Raw genomic sequence first — 14800 nt, forward strand, 5'->3', positions numbered from 1 at the left:
GCCCGGCTCGGCCCGGCCCGGCTGCGCCGCCGCGCTCCGCCCCGCGCCGAGATTGCGCCCGCGCGCGCCCCGCCCCGCGCCGCGGCGCGCCGCGGCGCCCCCCGGCGGCCGCCCGAGGAGCCGGCGAGCCGAGCCGGGCCGAGCCGAGCCGAGCCGAGCCGAGCCGAGCCGAGCCGCGCCCCGCGGCGCCCCCCGGCGGCCGCCCGAGGAGCCGGTGCCAGGAGGGCGCTGAGCGCGGCGCGGCGCGCCGGCGTTTGGCACCTTTCCTTAGGAAACCAGGGCAAAAGTTAGCGCGCGGTGCCGGCGGGGGCGCCGGGCCTCTGCCGCCGCGACGCCGAAGCGGGAGCGAGGCGCAGCCTGAACCCCACGCTGAAACCACCCGCAAATAAAATAACCGTTTATTTTCGTGGTGTCTTTGCTCTCACCGAGTTGAAACCTGCCGTTATTTTACGCCCCTTTTGCCTGCAGAATACCCTGAAACGCGTTCAAGGCGTACCTTCTGTTAGAGGTTGCTAAACCAATTAATTAAAATGCGCAGGCTTACTAAAACTGGGGCTTTCTGGTGAGTCACGCCAGAACGCATTTGGGCTGTAAAAGGTGTAATTCCCCGTCTCCTCGCTTGCGCTCGCACAGGCTCCCGTGGGGCGTTCAAAACGCTCCCCTTCCACCCCCTGCACCCCAGCTTTACTACGTTTTGGATCGGGCGCGCGAGTGTCAGCCCTTGGCGCGCGTACAAGCTACGACTGTTTAACCGCGCGCCAGCGCTGCAAGCGGTGCCCGTCCCCGCCGTCGGCTGTCACCGCGCGCCGTCCAAGCGGTCACACCGCGTCTTGCGTAAGCCACCAGCCGGCACTTTTATCTCCAGCAAACTGCCCTCGGGCCGGGGAGGGGGGGCTGTTTGTGTTTAAAAGGATCCCTAGATAGCGGATGTGCTTTTTTAGCAGAACAGGGAACAGGCCGATCCGCTATCAAACCCTTATCAATCTCACCAAGTAGGTCGCCTTCCCGCACGCTCGCCAAGCGAGAAAGCGTCTTTTGACCCCGAAAGCGCTAAGCGTTTTCTGCTTGCAGAGGTTCTCTCAATAAGCGGTTTAAGGCCCCTAGATTTTCATCAAAATGTTGTTAGGCAGCATTCTTAAAAAAAATTTACTTCTAAACTGTATTTTACTCTGAAGAGGGCGAGAAGAAATCTCATTTGTCCTTCAAAGCCTGAAATAAGCCCCTTAAGATGCCTCTTTGCAAGTCCTGTGCGCTTTTCTGCCCATCTTCACCTAATGCCAGGAAGTGAGGAGCTGGGTGGGCTTAGTCCAGCTGAACCAGGTGGAAAGGGATCCGCTATCTCACGAGGAATACGTGGGCTGCAACAGGGGCACGAGACCAGAGGGCTGCAGGGTGGCCCTGAATCCACCGGGGCTAAAAACTGGAAGGAAGTTTGTAACCACTAGAGAACTGAGGTTCTGGAACAGCCTCTTCATTAGAGTAGCTGAAACAAAAAAATAATAAAAATAATATTAAAAAAATCCAGCAGGACTAGTTGGGTAAAAGGCTGATGCAAAAGTCAAGCCTGAAAGCAGTCAAGGATGAAGAAAAAAGTGCTTTTTTCCACCTCTTTCCACCAAGTCATGAAAGGAGGGGATTATAATACACTGTCTGAATGGAACAAACACTTCTTTCTCCCCCCTGCCCCGGCTCTGCCCGCTCACATCTGCAAGCAGGTGGCAACCAGCTGGCCAGGAGGAGCCAGGCAGCAGCGGGAGCCAGCGCCCCGCGGCTCAGATGACAGCGGTCCCCCAGGTTAAGCCCACGTTGGTCAGATACCCTCACAAGGCAGAGGCAGGAACGTAGATTTAAATATCTGTGCATATTATTTAAGAGACTGGAAGAAGTGATGGGATTTAATTCAAAAGCCTGTGTCCCTACCTACAAGCATTGCTCCCCAACTCTGCAACAAGCAGGATTTGCTACCCCTGCTCCAGCCAGCCCTGGCCTGTAGATGACAAACAGTGGCTTCCCAGACCAGATCATGATGAACATGCACCTCCCACCCACCCCCCCCAAACTCATTTCCTTTCCATGCATCCCTGTCGATTAAAGACCACAGTATGTGTTGTTGGGAGGTTGCTAGCAGCTGCCAGCCACCCTGAGAGCCCCAAGCAGTCATCAGGTCAGCAAACCTGGACCTCCAGTGGTCCCTCCGCCCAACCATGCCAACCAAACCCTTCACATGGCCACGCCGGGAAGCCAGAGCCGCAGCCATGCTCCTCCCACCCAGAGGACCCCCTTCAGCCCTGGAGGCAAACCCCACCAGAAAGGGTTGTAGGAGTTCACATGAGGATTTGAAGTTCACAGCAGGAACGTAGAGCCGTTTTGTTTGATTTTGACAACACACACACACACACCATGAGTCTGAAGCATAAAAGCAGGGCCCATAAAACTAACATCACCAGCATCTCTGGCTGATGTTTTAACTGAGGCTTTGGATGAATAGTAGTCCTCCGACTGGTTCTTCTTGCTTGTTTGGAGGACGTAGAAGGCTCAGGGAGGAGATGCCATCCGTACCCGCTTCCCCGTGCTTTCATCTTCCTAATCAAAGGGCAAATGCAGTGAATGTTCAATAACCAATACAGTGCAGATCCAGCTCCCAACAGCTCATGGGCTACCAGGTAATCTCACTAAAAACCTAGTGATATAGCTAATTGAATCATTAAGAAGAAAAAAAGAAAATCTGACCCAGCCATTTAGGAACAGAAAAAAAAAAAAAAAAAAAAAAAAGGCAGAATTGGTTGAACAGATGGTCCCCATGAATGGTTTGAATGAGTTACCCAGATTTCCAGTAAAAACACCCAGCCTAACACAGCCCCCATCCAGTGGCTGGGTCAGGTACAGCACATCCAGCCCAATTGCTCCATAAATCTGTGGTTATTTAGAGCTTCCTCAACGGAAGTTTTCCTACCCCAGCTTACCTCCAAACTCTTGAGGCAAGTCTGGTCCTGGAAAGAAGCTCTAAGCCTAAGCTCAAAGTACAGCACAAACTTAATCAAAATTTAAAGTGCCTGAAAATCAATCTTGGGGATACACTTTTGAAGGATCAGGACTAGAAAACAAACTCATAATGATGTGAGGAATACAGACTTAATGTAAAAATAAATGGGCTCAGAGGAGCCTTGCAATGAGAATTTAGTGTGGATTCACACGAATGCACAACACCTGTTTTACCCCAAACTTTTCCAGCAGATTTGTTTCAGGTATACATAAACACACCAAGAACGGTATCTATTTTCTACACTAGCAAGGTTTTTCCTTCCTGTAATCTTAATAGATACAACTTTATACTACATACAGATAAGCTCAGTTCCTGAAAGAGCTGTAAACTTTCTCACCTTATAGAAAGTTACGCTCTAAGCCTAAATGATGAATGATAAAGCCTGCTTCAGTGTGCAGTTAGAGAGGTGTCCCTTCTCTTTTGTTCCTAATGCTGCTCAGGACACAAAGGTGTTCCAAGTGCTGAAATACGAGCACTTGAAAAAAATCAAGATTTCCATTACGCATTGTGTATATACTAAGTGACAAATACGAAGTTTTGGTTATGTAAACTCTCCAGAAACTAAAAGACGGTATAAGATATTTTAACATCTTCCTACAGAAATTTAGGAGATGACTTAGCTTAATGATAACAGTTCAAGTTGGGGGAAAGGGCAAATCGTTCAAAGGGAAATAGTTCATTAGGAGAAAAATAAGTAGTAGTTCTTCTTTCCAATTTTGTAGCCTCATACATATTTCTCCCCCAATTTTATTTTTGCTTTTTCAAAACAGAAGAAAACGTATCTTTATCTTTCCAAAGGGAACAGAGGGAAGGCTATCAGGTACAGAGCTGTTAACATTGCGTGCTATGTACTGCAAGATGACGGCAGGAGACGTTCCTCTCCTCGAATACCCCAAGCTGGGTTACCCAGCCTAAGACCCCTTCCAACCCCCATATGTCTGGTAGTTGCCCTGTTCAGCCACGTGCTGCTGCTCGCTGAATTGCGCTGGAGATATTGCTAAGATCAGTGGTATCGAGATCGTAATTCCGCAGCTGGACTCTGATCCGAAACACAGGCCTAGTTTATTGCAAGAAAAATCAATACTGTCATGCAAAATTTAGGACATTTAAATGGCATTACTTATCACTGCCATTTCAAAGTGCTTCCCTCACAGCACTGTAGCTGGGTCCATTTCCTCAGCTTCCCCCCCATACTAATAAACTCCTTTTCCAAGCACTCTGCAGCAGCAAGACTGACCATATTTGCTAGTGGTGTTTGTGCGCACATGGATTCACCATCGAGCCCAGTCTCCACCGCCCCAAGAAAGCCTGCTAGACCTGCACCGAGAGGTGCCCATGTTCAGTTCCCAAAAGCCCCAAACAGGAACCACTAAGTGACCTGGGAATACCCTCTAGCAACCCCCCCGTGGCTGCTGGCCCCGGGTGCTCGGCACGGAGCAGGTCTCAGGCACCCGGGCGCTTGCAGAGCTGAAGCTTTTGACCCTGGACTTTCCCCCAGGGCTGCACAAGCTCCGAGGTCTGGGCTAGACAACCTGCGCGGTCCTTCCCAGCGTTACATCCCTGTTACTCAAACGGCTTGGAGAACCACCGTATCGCTTGCTGGGTTAACTGGGAGATGTGTGCAAAAGTGCACCAGAACCCAAAGATCTGGGCAGCGTTCTCATGCCCGCAGCTGTCTCTTCACGGTTAGGGCTTGCCCAAGCACTCCAGCAACGTTGCACCACCCAGAGCACTGGGATCCAGCCCAGTCTGGAGCAATCCCGCGAATTGCCACATCCTGCCGCGTGCTGGCTTCGGTCGGCCGCTCGAGCGGCACGTTAACAGTGCCGCGGAGTGCGGATCTCATGACACCGAGTGACATCCGCAGGAGCTGCGGAATAAACCTCAAAAGGTAAACAAAACCCGTAAAATCCGCAGGGCACTAATTCCCAGTGCAACGGCAACAGCTTTACCGCTGGATTGAATTTGTCCAATAAATACTTTAAAAACTTGAATCGAGCCGTAAGAGTAGCAAGCTCTTCTGCACGGCCAGGGTGAGCTCAGTCCAGGCTAGGACGCAACGCAGGCTTGTTACCAGGCGATTAAACCACAACCGAGACAGCCTCTAGCCGCTGCCCGGGAGCAGCTGCTTGAATTCAAAGAAAAATCGCATTTGCCAAGGCCTAGGCAGAGGCAATGCTCCCGGAGGCACCTTTCCAAGTGGATTTGGATTGCTGCAACAGTTATCTTGTGGTCCTGGGCTCGCGCTGGCTGTAATATTCGCAGTTTCAAACCGCTCTTTCTTCAGTGTTGCAATTTGCTTCTCATCGATTTCTTCAGAGCTTCTTGCCAGTGAAAACAAACATCTCCGGCTTGCTCTGGAGACAGGGTAGAGGGAAACAGCAAGCTCTCCTTTTGGCGCCGAGAGCCCAGCATTTTGCAAGGCAAGCTACAAAAAAATAAAAAGCTTTTTGCTGAATAAAGCAAAAATTCTCAGGTGTCCTGTATACACAGATTTTCTGCATTTCTGTTTTCCCTGGCCTGAAGCGCTGACACTAGCCAAACACATGAGATAACAGTGAAAAACTGTTGCCTATCCCATACCCCGCAGCAAATTAAGCCTCACTGCAGCAAAATCTCATGAGAGCCAGTTGCAGGATGGGGACCTGGGAATGAGCTAACAGCTAACAGTTTGTAATGGTAAGCCCCATCTTGTAAAGCTCTACTCTATTAATATTTGCATGTGCTCATGCATATCAGTTTATTATCTCTGAGGATCATTAAGGACCTTGTTCCTATAGCTGCAACTATTAGATGTCATGCATAGATGTTTAACACCACTTATGGTCCCCTTCTGACAACTAATGACAAACAAACCACCCTCAACAGCCCCATTGACAAACTGGTGGGGGTTAGCGTAAGGCAGAATTATTGCTTAAAAGCTGTTGCCACCAGAGGTGACCGACTCCTGGCCTGAGCCTCCAGCTGAGCCCCCAAAGCCACCGAGAAGGGACTGCTACCCCAAAGCAACCAAGGAGGGATTGCTACCCACACAGTGCCTTGCTGCTCTGCCAGAAAGCCCCTGGGTCTCACAGCCGAGGTGTGTTTGGCACCTAGGGATGCAAGACAACAACAACAACATCTACCTCCCCATCTTTTTGCAATCCTTTTAAAGGGTTCCTATAATTTGATAAACAAGGCTCAAAATCCCTGCAAATCCCAGCCGATTGCTGGCTGAAAGAGAAAAACGTGCACTGCGGCTGCTCTGCATTAAACCCAAGTCTGCCTCCAGCACCTGTGGGCAGATAATCCAAGGAGTGGCACCAAACACGCCGAGCCACTTCCATCTCCTCCCAGACTGCCCCACAAAGGCAGCTCAAGGCAGACTCCACAGGAGTCCTCCTCGTGTCAACTCACATGCAATTGCTTTTGCACCTCGTGTCATGCAATCCAAGGTGCAAATGGTGACTCAAACCGCAGCTCCTCTGAAGAGCATTATCACCTGGAGTGGGATTTACACTACGGTTTTAGGAAGACGCATGGCTTTCTCTATAGCTGCTAGACAGACAATACGCAATTCTTCCAGAGCACAGTGAAAACTAGAAGATTCCCCGAAGGAAGGAAGGAAGGTGTCCCTCCATCTTCTGACCATAGAGGGAGCTGACTCTCCAATGTTCAGCTTGAGAGGAAAAAAAAGAAAAGTTTTTATAGCATACATCCCACGAAAGATACCGCCCAGCACTCAGATCTCACGTGTAGAGGAAGGAGGCAGTGCAGGTGAAATTATAACTAATGCCACCAGATACTTCTACTGCCTTCTCCTAAATTGTAGGGGATCACCAAGAAAAGTACTTTTCTTAACTACGATTGATTTCTTGTCCTGCTCCAGGAGGAGCAGAGGAGTCAGACAGGAATATTCCCCTTCATTCAGCTGAGGATTTGCCAAACACTGCAGCTCCTGCATTTAAATGAATGACAAATTGCTTTTAAGTAGTGACTTTTATGTCAGCAGGCACGTTCATATTGATTACGCTAATCCCACGCTGGAAAACAGTCTTCATATCCTACTGCTCTTTAAATCACCCAAAGAGGTTAGGGGTTTCTGTCTAACAAGCTCCTAAAGTGTATCTTTCTTGTCAATCTTATCAACTGCCTGTTTAATTATAAAAGTGTAAATAAAAATGCAGCAAGAGTTGGCCTAATGCCTCATGACCCGTATATCTCTCCCAAAAGGAGAGAAGCAAGAGGTTCTTCAGCTGCACTTAAGGCTTCTCGAGAATCATTTTAATCCTAAGCAAGTGCTGGCTTTCTTACCACCACCTCTAAAGCCAGCAGTAGCAGCCTGATAAGCAACAACATACATGTGTCAGGGTCAGGAAAGCATCCTTCATTTCCCTATATCTGATTAAACACCAGTTGAAGAGTGACACCTCCCAGGACCACCTGCGACGCGTCCCCTGGCTTTGCCGGGTGTCACTGCTGCGCGAGGCAGCAACGCTTTCGGCGGCAGCGGGGATCACGGGCAACGGGAAGGTTATCCCAGCACTCGCTTCTCCAGCTTCTTTTCTTTCTTTCTTCTTAAATGCAGCATGCTTTTGTATCCAGGCAAGTTAGATCACGCTGGTAAATAAGATATCTTGCACGCAACTCGGGGATGCTCAGCAAGGTAACAGGACACCCAGCACAAGGGCTAAACTGGTAATTACAGCCCAGCATGCAAACGAAGACATTGCCGATGATACCGTGTACGCTGAAAAATTAATGGCCGAGCAGGACTCGAATGTGCACCGATGTGAGGGTTTTACACGTCCTCCAGTCACTCCTACCTTTACAGGCCCAGCATCAGCATCACCTCATTAGTAGGTCTCGAGGATGGTATCAAATGACTTCTAGAGTTAAAAGAAAAGTTATCTGTAGAGCAGAAAAAGCACCCAGTGCCACTCACTCACAAGCAACCTACTCCCCTGGCAGGTTTTGGAGCAGGATGTGACCGTGACCTTCCAGAGCTGGAAAGATGCATGCGCTAAAGATTTCAGAGCAGGGTGGGTTTTGGTGACAGCACTACAAAAAACACAATTTCCCTTAGCTAGAACAAAGCTCTTCACTTCCTGAATGCTTGATTGCTTTAAGGGGCCCGAGTTTGAGAAATAATCTGGCTACAGGCATGGATAAAGCATACAAGCGAAAAACTAGTCACTAAAATAAACAGAGGAAGCAATAGGGGTGAGGTTTTTTTTTGGGGGGGGGGCGGAGAGGGAGACACAGTGAAACCTCTCAAAATACTCTACTAAAAAAAGTATAGACTGCCTGGCTGGGAACAAGGGAGCTCATCTCATCTGCAGTTTTCCCGCTAGGTCCCAAAATACCGAGCATTGGCTACTAGTTTTTTATTTGTGGGGTTTTTTTTATTTATTAAAAAAAAGGAAAAGAAAAGAAAAGACAAAGCTGTCAGGGGGATTTTGCTTCTGCACCTTGTGAGGTGTTGATCCGGGAACACCGTGTGAACTTCGGCCTCAGCCCACGGCGGGGTGGTCGCCCGAGCTCCCCGTTTCAGCAGCTCTCCAAAGACTGGCCTCAGGCTGCAAGCAAACGCAAACTCCTTATTCTTCACACACACACCCCCGCAGAAGGCCATTAAAGATATGTAACAAAGATCCTGTAAACAACCACTTACTAAATCAAGAATTCAAATCAATAGCAGAGGCATCGCTTGATTTCAAAACCTATTTTAAAGCTAAATTAAAAAGCAGCTGCTTTGCCAGTTGACAGGGCTGGAGCAGTTTCCCCGGCAATTGCTGAGAACACAAACTAATGAACTATGCAGAGAGAAGACGGAGGGGAATTTTCTGAGGGAAATTGTTTAATTGTTTTTTGCAGTGCTGTCTTCAAAAAAAGAAAAGAAAAGAAAAGAAAGAAAGAAAGAAAAACCACATTCCAAAGTCTTTGGAATGTGACTGTGCATCTTCCCAACTCTGGGTGGTCACGGTCGCATCTTGCTCCAAAACCCCAATCACTGCTTAAAAGTCCAAAACCAGAGCAGCAGAGGGGAGACTGGAAGAGCTGCAAGATTATTTGCTCAAGCAAGGGGAGCAGGACGTGTTCATCCAAAGCAGACCTTCATCCGTGGCTCCCAGGAGGTGGAAGAAAGCAAATAACAGAGCCTTCTCTGGGGAACCGGGCCCCAAAGGGGTGCACAGTTCACAGAGAGATGGGCGCTGATGACCAAAGTTTTATAGGGGAACCACAGGAATGACAAGGGGTCTGAGAAACAGGACCTCAGAGGTGAGGCAGAAGGCAATAGGGTCGTAGCTCTCCTCAAAATCCCCTGTAAAGAAGAAAAGAAACAGCGCTCCATGTCAACTGGGACTAAGGTTAGAAGTTATAAGCTACAACTGAAGCAAGATGAGACACGAGAGGAAGCTTTATAGCAGTCAGAGTAGCAAAGCACTGGACTGAATTCACTCAGGGAACTGGAAAACCCCCACCAACCGAGGGGCTTCGCAAAGAGGTGAGACAGTCATTGGTCGTGAATGGTCCTGCCAAGCCGACCCTGCCTTGGGGGCAAGGAGAGGGGCCACGCAACCTCCTGAAGTCAGTTCCAGTCTCATTTTCTGCAACTCCAAGAGAAATCATTAGGCATCAGAGTAGCAAGAGCTTTTGTTAAGGGTATCCGACACAAAGAAGAGCTACGCGGCTTGAGCTCGCGAGACCTTCGATTCAGATGCAAAACTGGCTTCCACCACTTCACTGAGCCCAGGCAGTCTTTACTGACCTTGTCTATTGAGACGCCCGAGACGTAACTATGGTGAGCAACCAAGGCTCGTAAGGAACGAGCAGCGAGGTTATTTCAGAGCCCCTACAGGTGGGGGGAAGAAGAAGGGGCAGGCTCCACCATCGTCCAGAGAAACACAGCCTAGCAACCCCAGCACAACAGGGCACAAAGCGCCTGTGCGGTGCCACGCGGGAGAGGAGGGTCCACCAGACTCTCCCCACACTGTGGGAGCCACTAGAAGGGCTAGTGGTGAGTAGTAATAGCAGACACATCACTAGCATTGACTGCTCTCCTCTGTCCAGGCATCGCAAGCCAAATTCTCCCTGCAAAACAATTGCCTAAAAATAGGCTGAGAAGCGAGAACTTCGACTGCTAGGCTCAATTTACATCAACTGCCTTGAAAAAGGCAGAGTACAAAACCAGAGCTGTGCAAAGAACAGGGCAGATTCATAAATAAAATGGCTCCAAGGATCTCAAAGCTCACTATTGACTGTTGCTGCCTGAGAGCGTCTGAATATTTTCACCCATCTCTTTTTGATTATTGTTTGCTTTTTAAGCAGGTAATAGTGGTATCAGTAGGTAATAAGTGGTACTTACATGTCCTTGCTCTCAAGGCAGGATATGGAGTGCTTTACAGGACTTGGATCTTCACCTAAAGTATTTGTCTTGGGGAAAAAAAATGTATCTGCCAGCTTTACTCCTGGCATCTGAGTGCAATTCTACAATTACTAGAACCTCTGGGGGCAGACCCTGGGTGCCTGCTCTTCCTCACCCAGCCCAAGCTTACTACATGGCAAGATAGACCCCACATAACTCCAAAAGGGGAAGCAGGAGGAAGGGGCAGGCATATCAGGAGTGCTAATGGCTCCCCAGGGGACCTACATACCCAGTGGGGCACCAGGCTCCACCAATGACCCCAGATGCAGTGAGAAGATAAACCAGGTCCAGGTTTCCTCCAGGCAGGAGCAGTCAGAGATGGGGCTGCAGCCAAGGCTACGAAACAGGTCTGAAGGACCCATCCAGGAGCCAGGACTGGGCTTAAATGGGGTGTGGGCAGGTGCATGGGCACCAGCTGGAGCTGCTCAGGGCCATTAAGGCACATCAGTGCCTTCAGGGCCTGTCATCAGCTTTACGCTAGGCACATGCTTGACTCTCCTGGCCGGAGGGGTCCTGGTGGCCAGCTTTGTCTGCAGGTGGCAGGCACTGCTCGGAGGCTTTCCTCTGTATTAAAACACATCTTTTAGCAGCAAGAGCGCTTACATGGGTTGATAAACGCAAAAATAAGCAAAGCTCTAGCGAAGCATCAGGCAGCCCCGCCTGACCAGGGGAAATCAAACCGGGCAACGTGTTGACATCTCCCCCTTCTAAATGGTGTTGCAGATGCCTCGCTCGGAAAAAGACTGCCCTCAGGTTATTTCACAGAGGGGTGCGCTTGGGGATATTACCGTTTTCAGAGAAATTAGCGGAATGCCTTTTGCTCATATTATTTGTGCATCATGAATTGTTTAGAAACGATGTATTGCAAGGCTGTATTTACCGCCAAGCACTTTCCTCGAATGTTGCACACTGTTGGAGGAGAGCATCAGCACCTGCTCCCAGTGAGCTCTAGGATGCTCTTTCAAGCTTCCTCCAATTTCTCCACAAATACCCATGGAGGGGTTGCCCCCAGCATGGAGGACAGAGGCCAGGAATGGTCCAGCTTAGATGGGGAATGAACTTCAAATAAATTCATATAAATTTATGTGAATACCGTGCTGTGACACCCTCTGACTTTTGCTGAGCCCCTCACTCAGAGCTAGCTGGTGTCCCTGATCACCAGGGCATCCTTATCAGCCAGGTGCAGTCACCCGGAGAAGCTGCTCCATAGCTTGGCTGTCCTGTTTTACATCTTCCATAGGCTGTCTTGCAAAGCTGAAGCCTAGACGGGGATTGGGAAGTGACAGGCAGGGTCCACCTGTGCGACGCTAGACAGTCGCATATTAAATGGACATATCAAGAGCATGGGCAGGGCCGTCAGCTTTCCTGCATGCACGAAGGACCAGCTTCCCAGCCCCGTCCCGGGGCAGCCATGGATGGGGAGGCATACAGAGCCGGAGGAGCCTGCACTGCTCCGCGAGTCAGGCTTTTGGGCAGGGTGACTACACTCTGCCAAAGTCCACTCTGGTCTCCTGACTAGGTGGCCAAGGTCCCCGTGCGTGCCGCGCTGACCCATCGCGTGTTCCAGGCGCAGCCTGGGGCATGGCGTCCCGACTACGCTGACCGTTTCTCCTACGCAATTCTGCCAACAGGCACTGGAGCTGCTGTGCCAGGTCCTGCAGACAGGCTCCTTGATGGCAATTCAGCAGTGGCCGCTCACAGCCCGGCAGAGGGGTGAGGACAACCAGGGATGTGAGCGTTGGTGCCTGGGGCTCAGGATCTCACTTCTGTCCTTAAGGCTTGCCGTCCTCATTACTCTGGCTGGGTCTGCCACGAATTCCGCATTTCCTATCTCATGGAGCCCAAAGCTGCCTGCAACACACATCCCTGGGGAGGAGAAAGACTGTCACAACACATCTCTTGGGGTTTTCTAATTGCCATCTTTGTAACGACTGCCCATTGCTGCGGATTCAGACCCTTACGGTCCTGAGCCCTCTTGGACAGACGAAGAGAGTAACGAGCTCTTGGGACACTGTCTCCCTTGGTCTCCAGGAGGGCTTCCTTCACTCTGTCCATTCTGCTGCTCATTTTTTGTTTTGATTTTTCTGATGCTTTCCAAGAAGACCCAAAGTTAAATCAAAAAGGCAGTTTACTTTTAAAAGACATTGGTCAACACGTTCCCCTTCAAAATTACCAAAACAGAGATTTTGTGCAAGCTGGTTAATTCCGGAGCGAACGGAAATCAAAAATGAGGGTCCGGAAAGCAGAGGAAAGAGGGCGGCTGATGGCACCAGTACCAAAGCTCTTAGCGCAACAGCAGAAACCTGCTTCCTCCTGCTGCCTCGTTCCCCCCCTCCTTACAGAAAAAGACATCGTCCTGGGACTGCTGCAGACTGCAGCCGGCCCCTCCAGTGGAGCTGCAGGACCTGAGCGTGGGCAGGGTGGACAGCACGGGGTCGCAGGCACCCCAGCCCACCGCTCACGGGCCTCTCCTCTGGGGACCGGCCCGGCCAGAGGAACCAGCGGGGCAGGTACCTGCAGGGTGTTTCTGCAGGAGGACGGGGGAGATGGACGCTTTGGGGCTCCTGCGCGTAGGTATGGGGTAAACTGCGCAGCGGTGCAGTGGGACAGCAGCGTCTTCGGCTAGACCCGCAGCCACAGATTCATATAGTTGCTACTGTATAATGCGGAGAGGACAGACACGGCAGCCAAGCGCAACACCGAGCAGCAGGCCAAGCCGCCTGTCCTTCCTATTCGTGACCCACGCCGGGAACACCGAGCATCTCATTTCTTCTGCTCTCTCACAGATACTTGCAGGGAGAGAAGCGAGAACCAGTTCCACAGGAGGAAAAACCAGGTACAAACAGGCATTAAAATGCATTATTTACCCACGCACTGCGCAGCCCAGGCTTGCGGTGTCCTTGCAAACCCGGACCAAGGTGGCCTCAGCGGGTGCGCAGGCAGAGGAGCCTCGTTCCAGTGGCCGACCCAGCTGCACATCGCTCAGGGGGTGTAATTCGTTTCTAAGCACACATCAAAGCCTGAGCTACGTATTAAATTTCCTACATAACTGATGGAGTTAAGTAAATACCATCAGAGGGAGATTAATGTCACTCTAGGGCAGTGTCCAACATACGTGGCATACAGCATCCTCCAAAGACACCTCTCTCTTCTCCTTTGGCATTTGAAAGATCCTGGATGGCTGGTTTAGTCTAGAGACCTCATTTAGGAAGCTAGCGATAAATCCCGTCCCTCGGGACTTTCCAGCTACATGACCACTTTTCCTGCCAATTGCCGTCTTATTATGAGTGTGAAATTGTTTATAACAGAGTAGATAAAGAAATGCCAGGTAGCATATTTTTCTGCAACCAGTAAGCACTCTGGAGCTCCATTTTCAGATGGGACTTAAGCCCTTAGAAGCGTCAGCCACTTTGCTCTTCTAAATATTTCATGTTTTCCCCACTTCAGCCAAAGAGCTAAATTTCTTGGTGTTCAGCAGGACTTTAATCCATTCCAAATGTGTTTTTCTTTTTCAGTGCACGCTGGCACAGCAGAAGTCCTCCAGGTCCCTTCGTCCAAGGAGGAGAAGTCAGGGCAGCCAGAACCTACCAGCTAATGGTGTCACAACCCAGCGGGAGGAACCATCATCACATTTTCCACTACACCTGAAAAGCTTTATTCCCCACACCACGCAAAGAGCTCACGTGGCAAGTTGTGCAGTCTCAGCATCACCTCGATCCTATGCTGCGTTTACTTCCTACACTGAGATGCACCAAAGTTAACTGCAGTTTCGTTACTGACCCATTAAGGCAACTCTAGCTGCTTCCTGAATAAAAATCCTGTTGGGTGTCACATCCTCAGGCTGGTCGATGGTCTTTGGCCTGCCTAATCGGAATCCATCTTGTATGAAGGGCGGTAAAATAAAGCGAGCCAAAAGAGCTGCCTTTTGCTCCATGCCAAGGGCTTGAGCTGGCAGCCACATATTCAGCTGCCGGCCTCTCCGAAGACACACGCTGCACGTGCAAAACCTTCCCGAAGCCTCTTCAGGGGCCGCTCGCCTCAGGGTCACGCTGCGAGGACTGGTCGAAGACGGGACCCGAAGCCTCTCCGTCACCCAGCCCGGAGGGGCCCTGGTCCCTCGCAGCCACGGGCTGCAGGACCTTTAGGACTGAATTAAACTCAGGGGAGCTCCCCGCTCGGCACGGCGCTGGGATGGAGGCCGATTCCTGGCTCGACTCCCTCCGCGGGTGCGTGTAGGGAGCCGACCCGCTTGCCGGCGCTCCCTCCTTCCCCCCAGCCTGGCCCTTCAAGTGACTTGAGCCTCCAGGCTGGAAATCTCAGTCCCTAACTCAAATGAGGAGAGACAGCGG

Source organism: Rhea pennata, chromosome 7, assembly GCF_028389875.1.
Source record: "Rhea pennata isolate bPtePen1 chromosome 7, bPtePen1.pri, whole genome shotgun sequence".
Classification (NCBI taxonomy): Eukaryota; Metazoa; Chordata; class Aves; order Rheiformes; family Rheidae; genus Rhea; species Rhea pennata.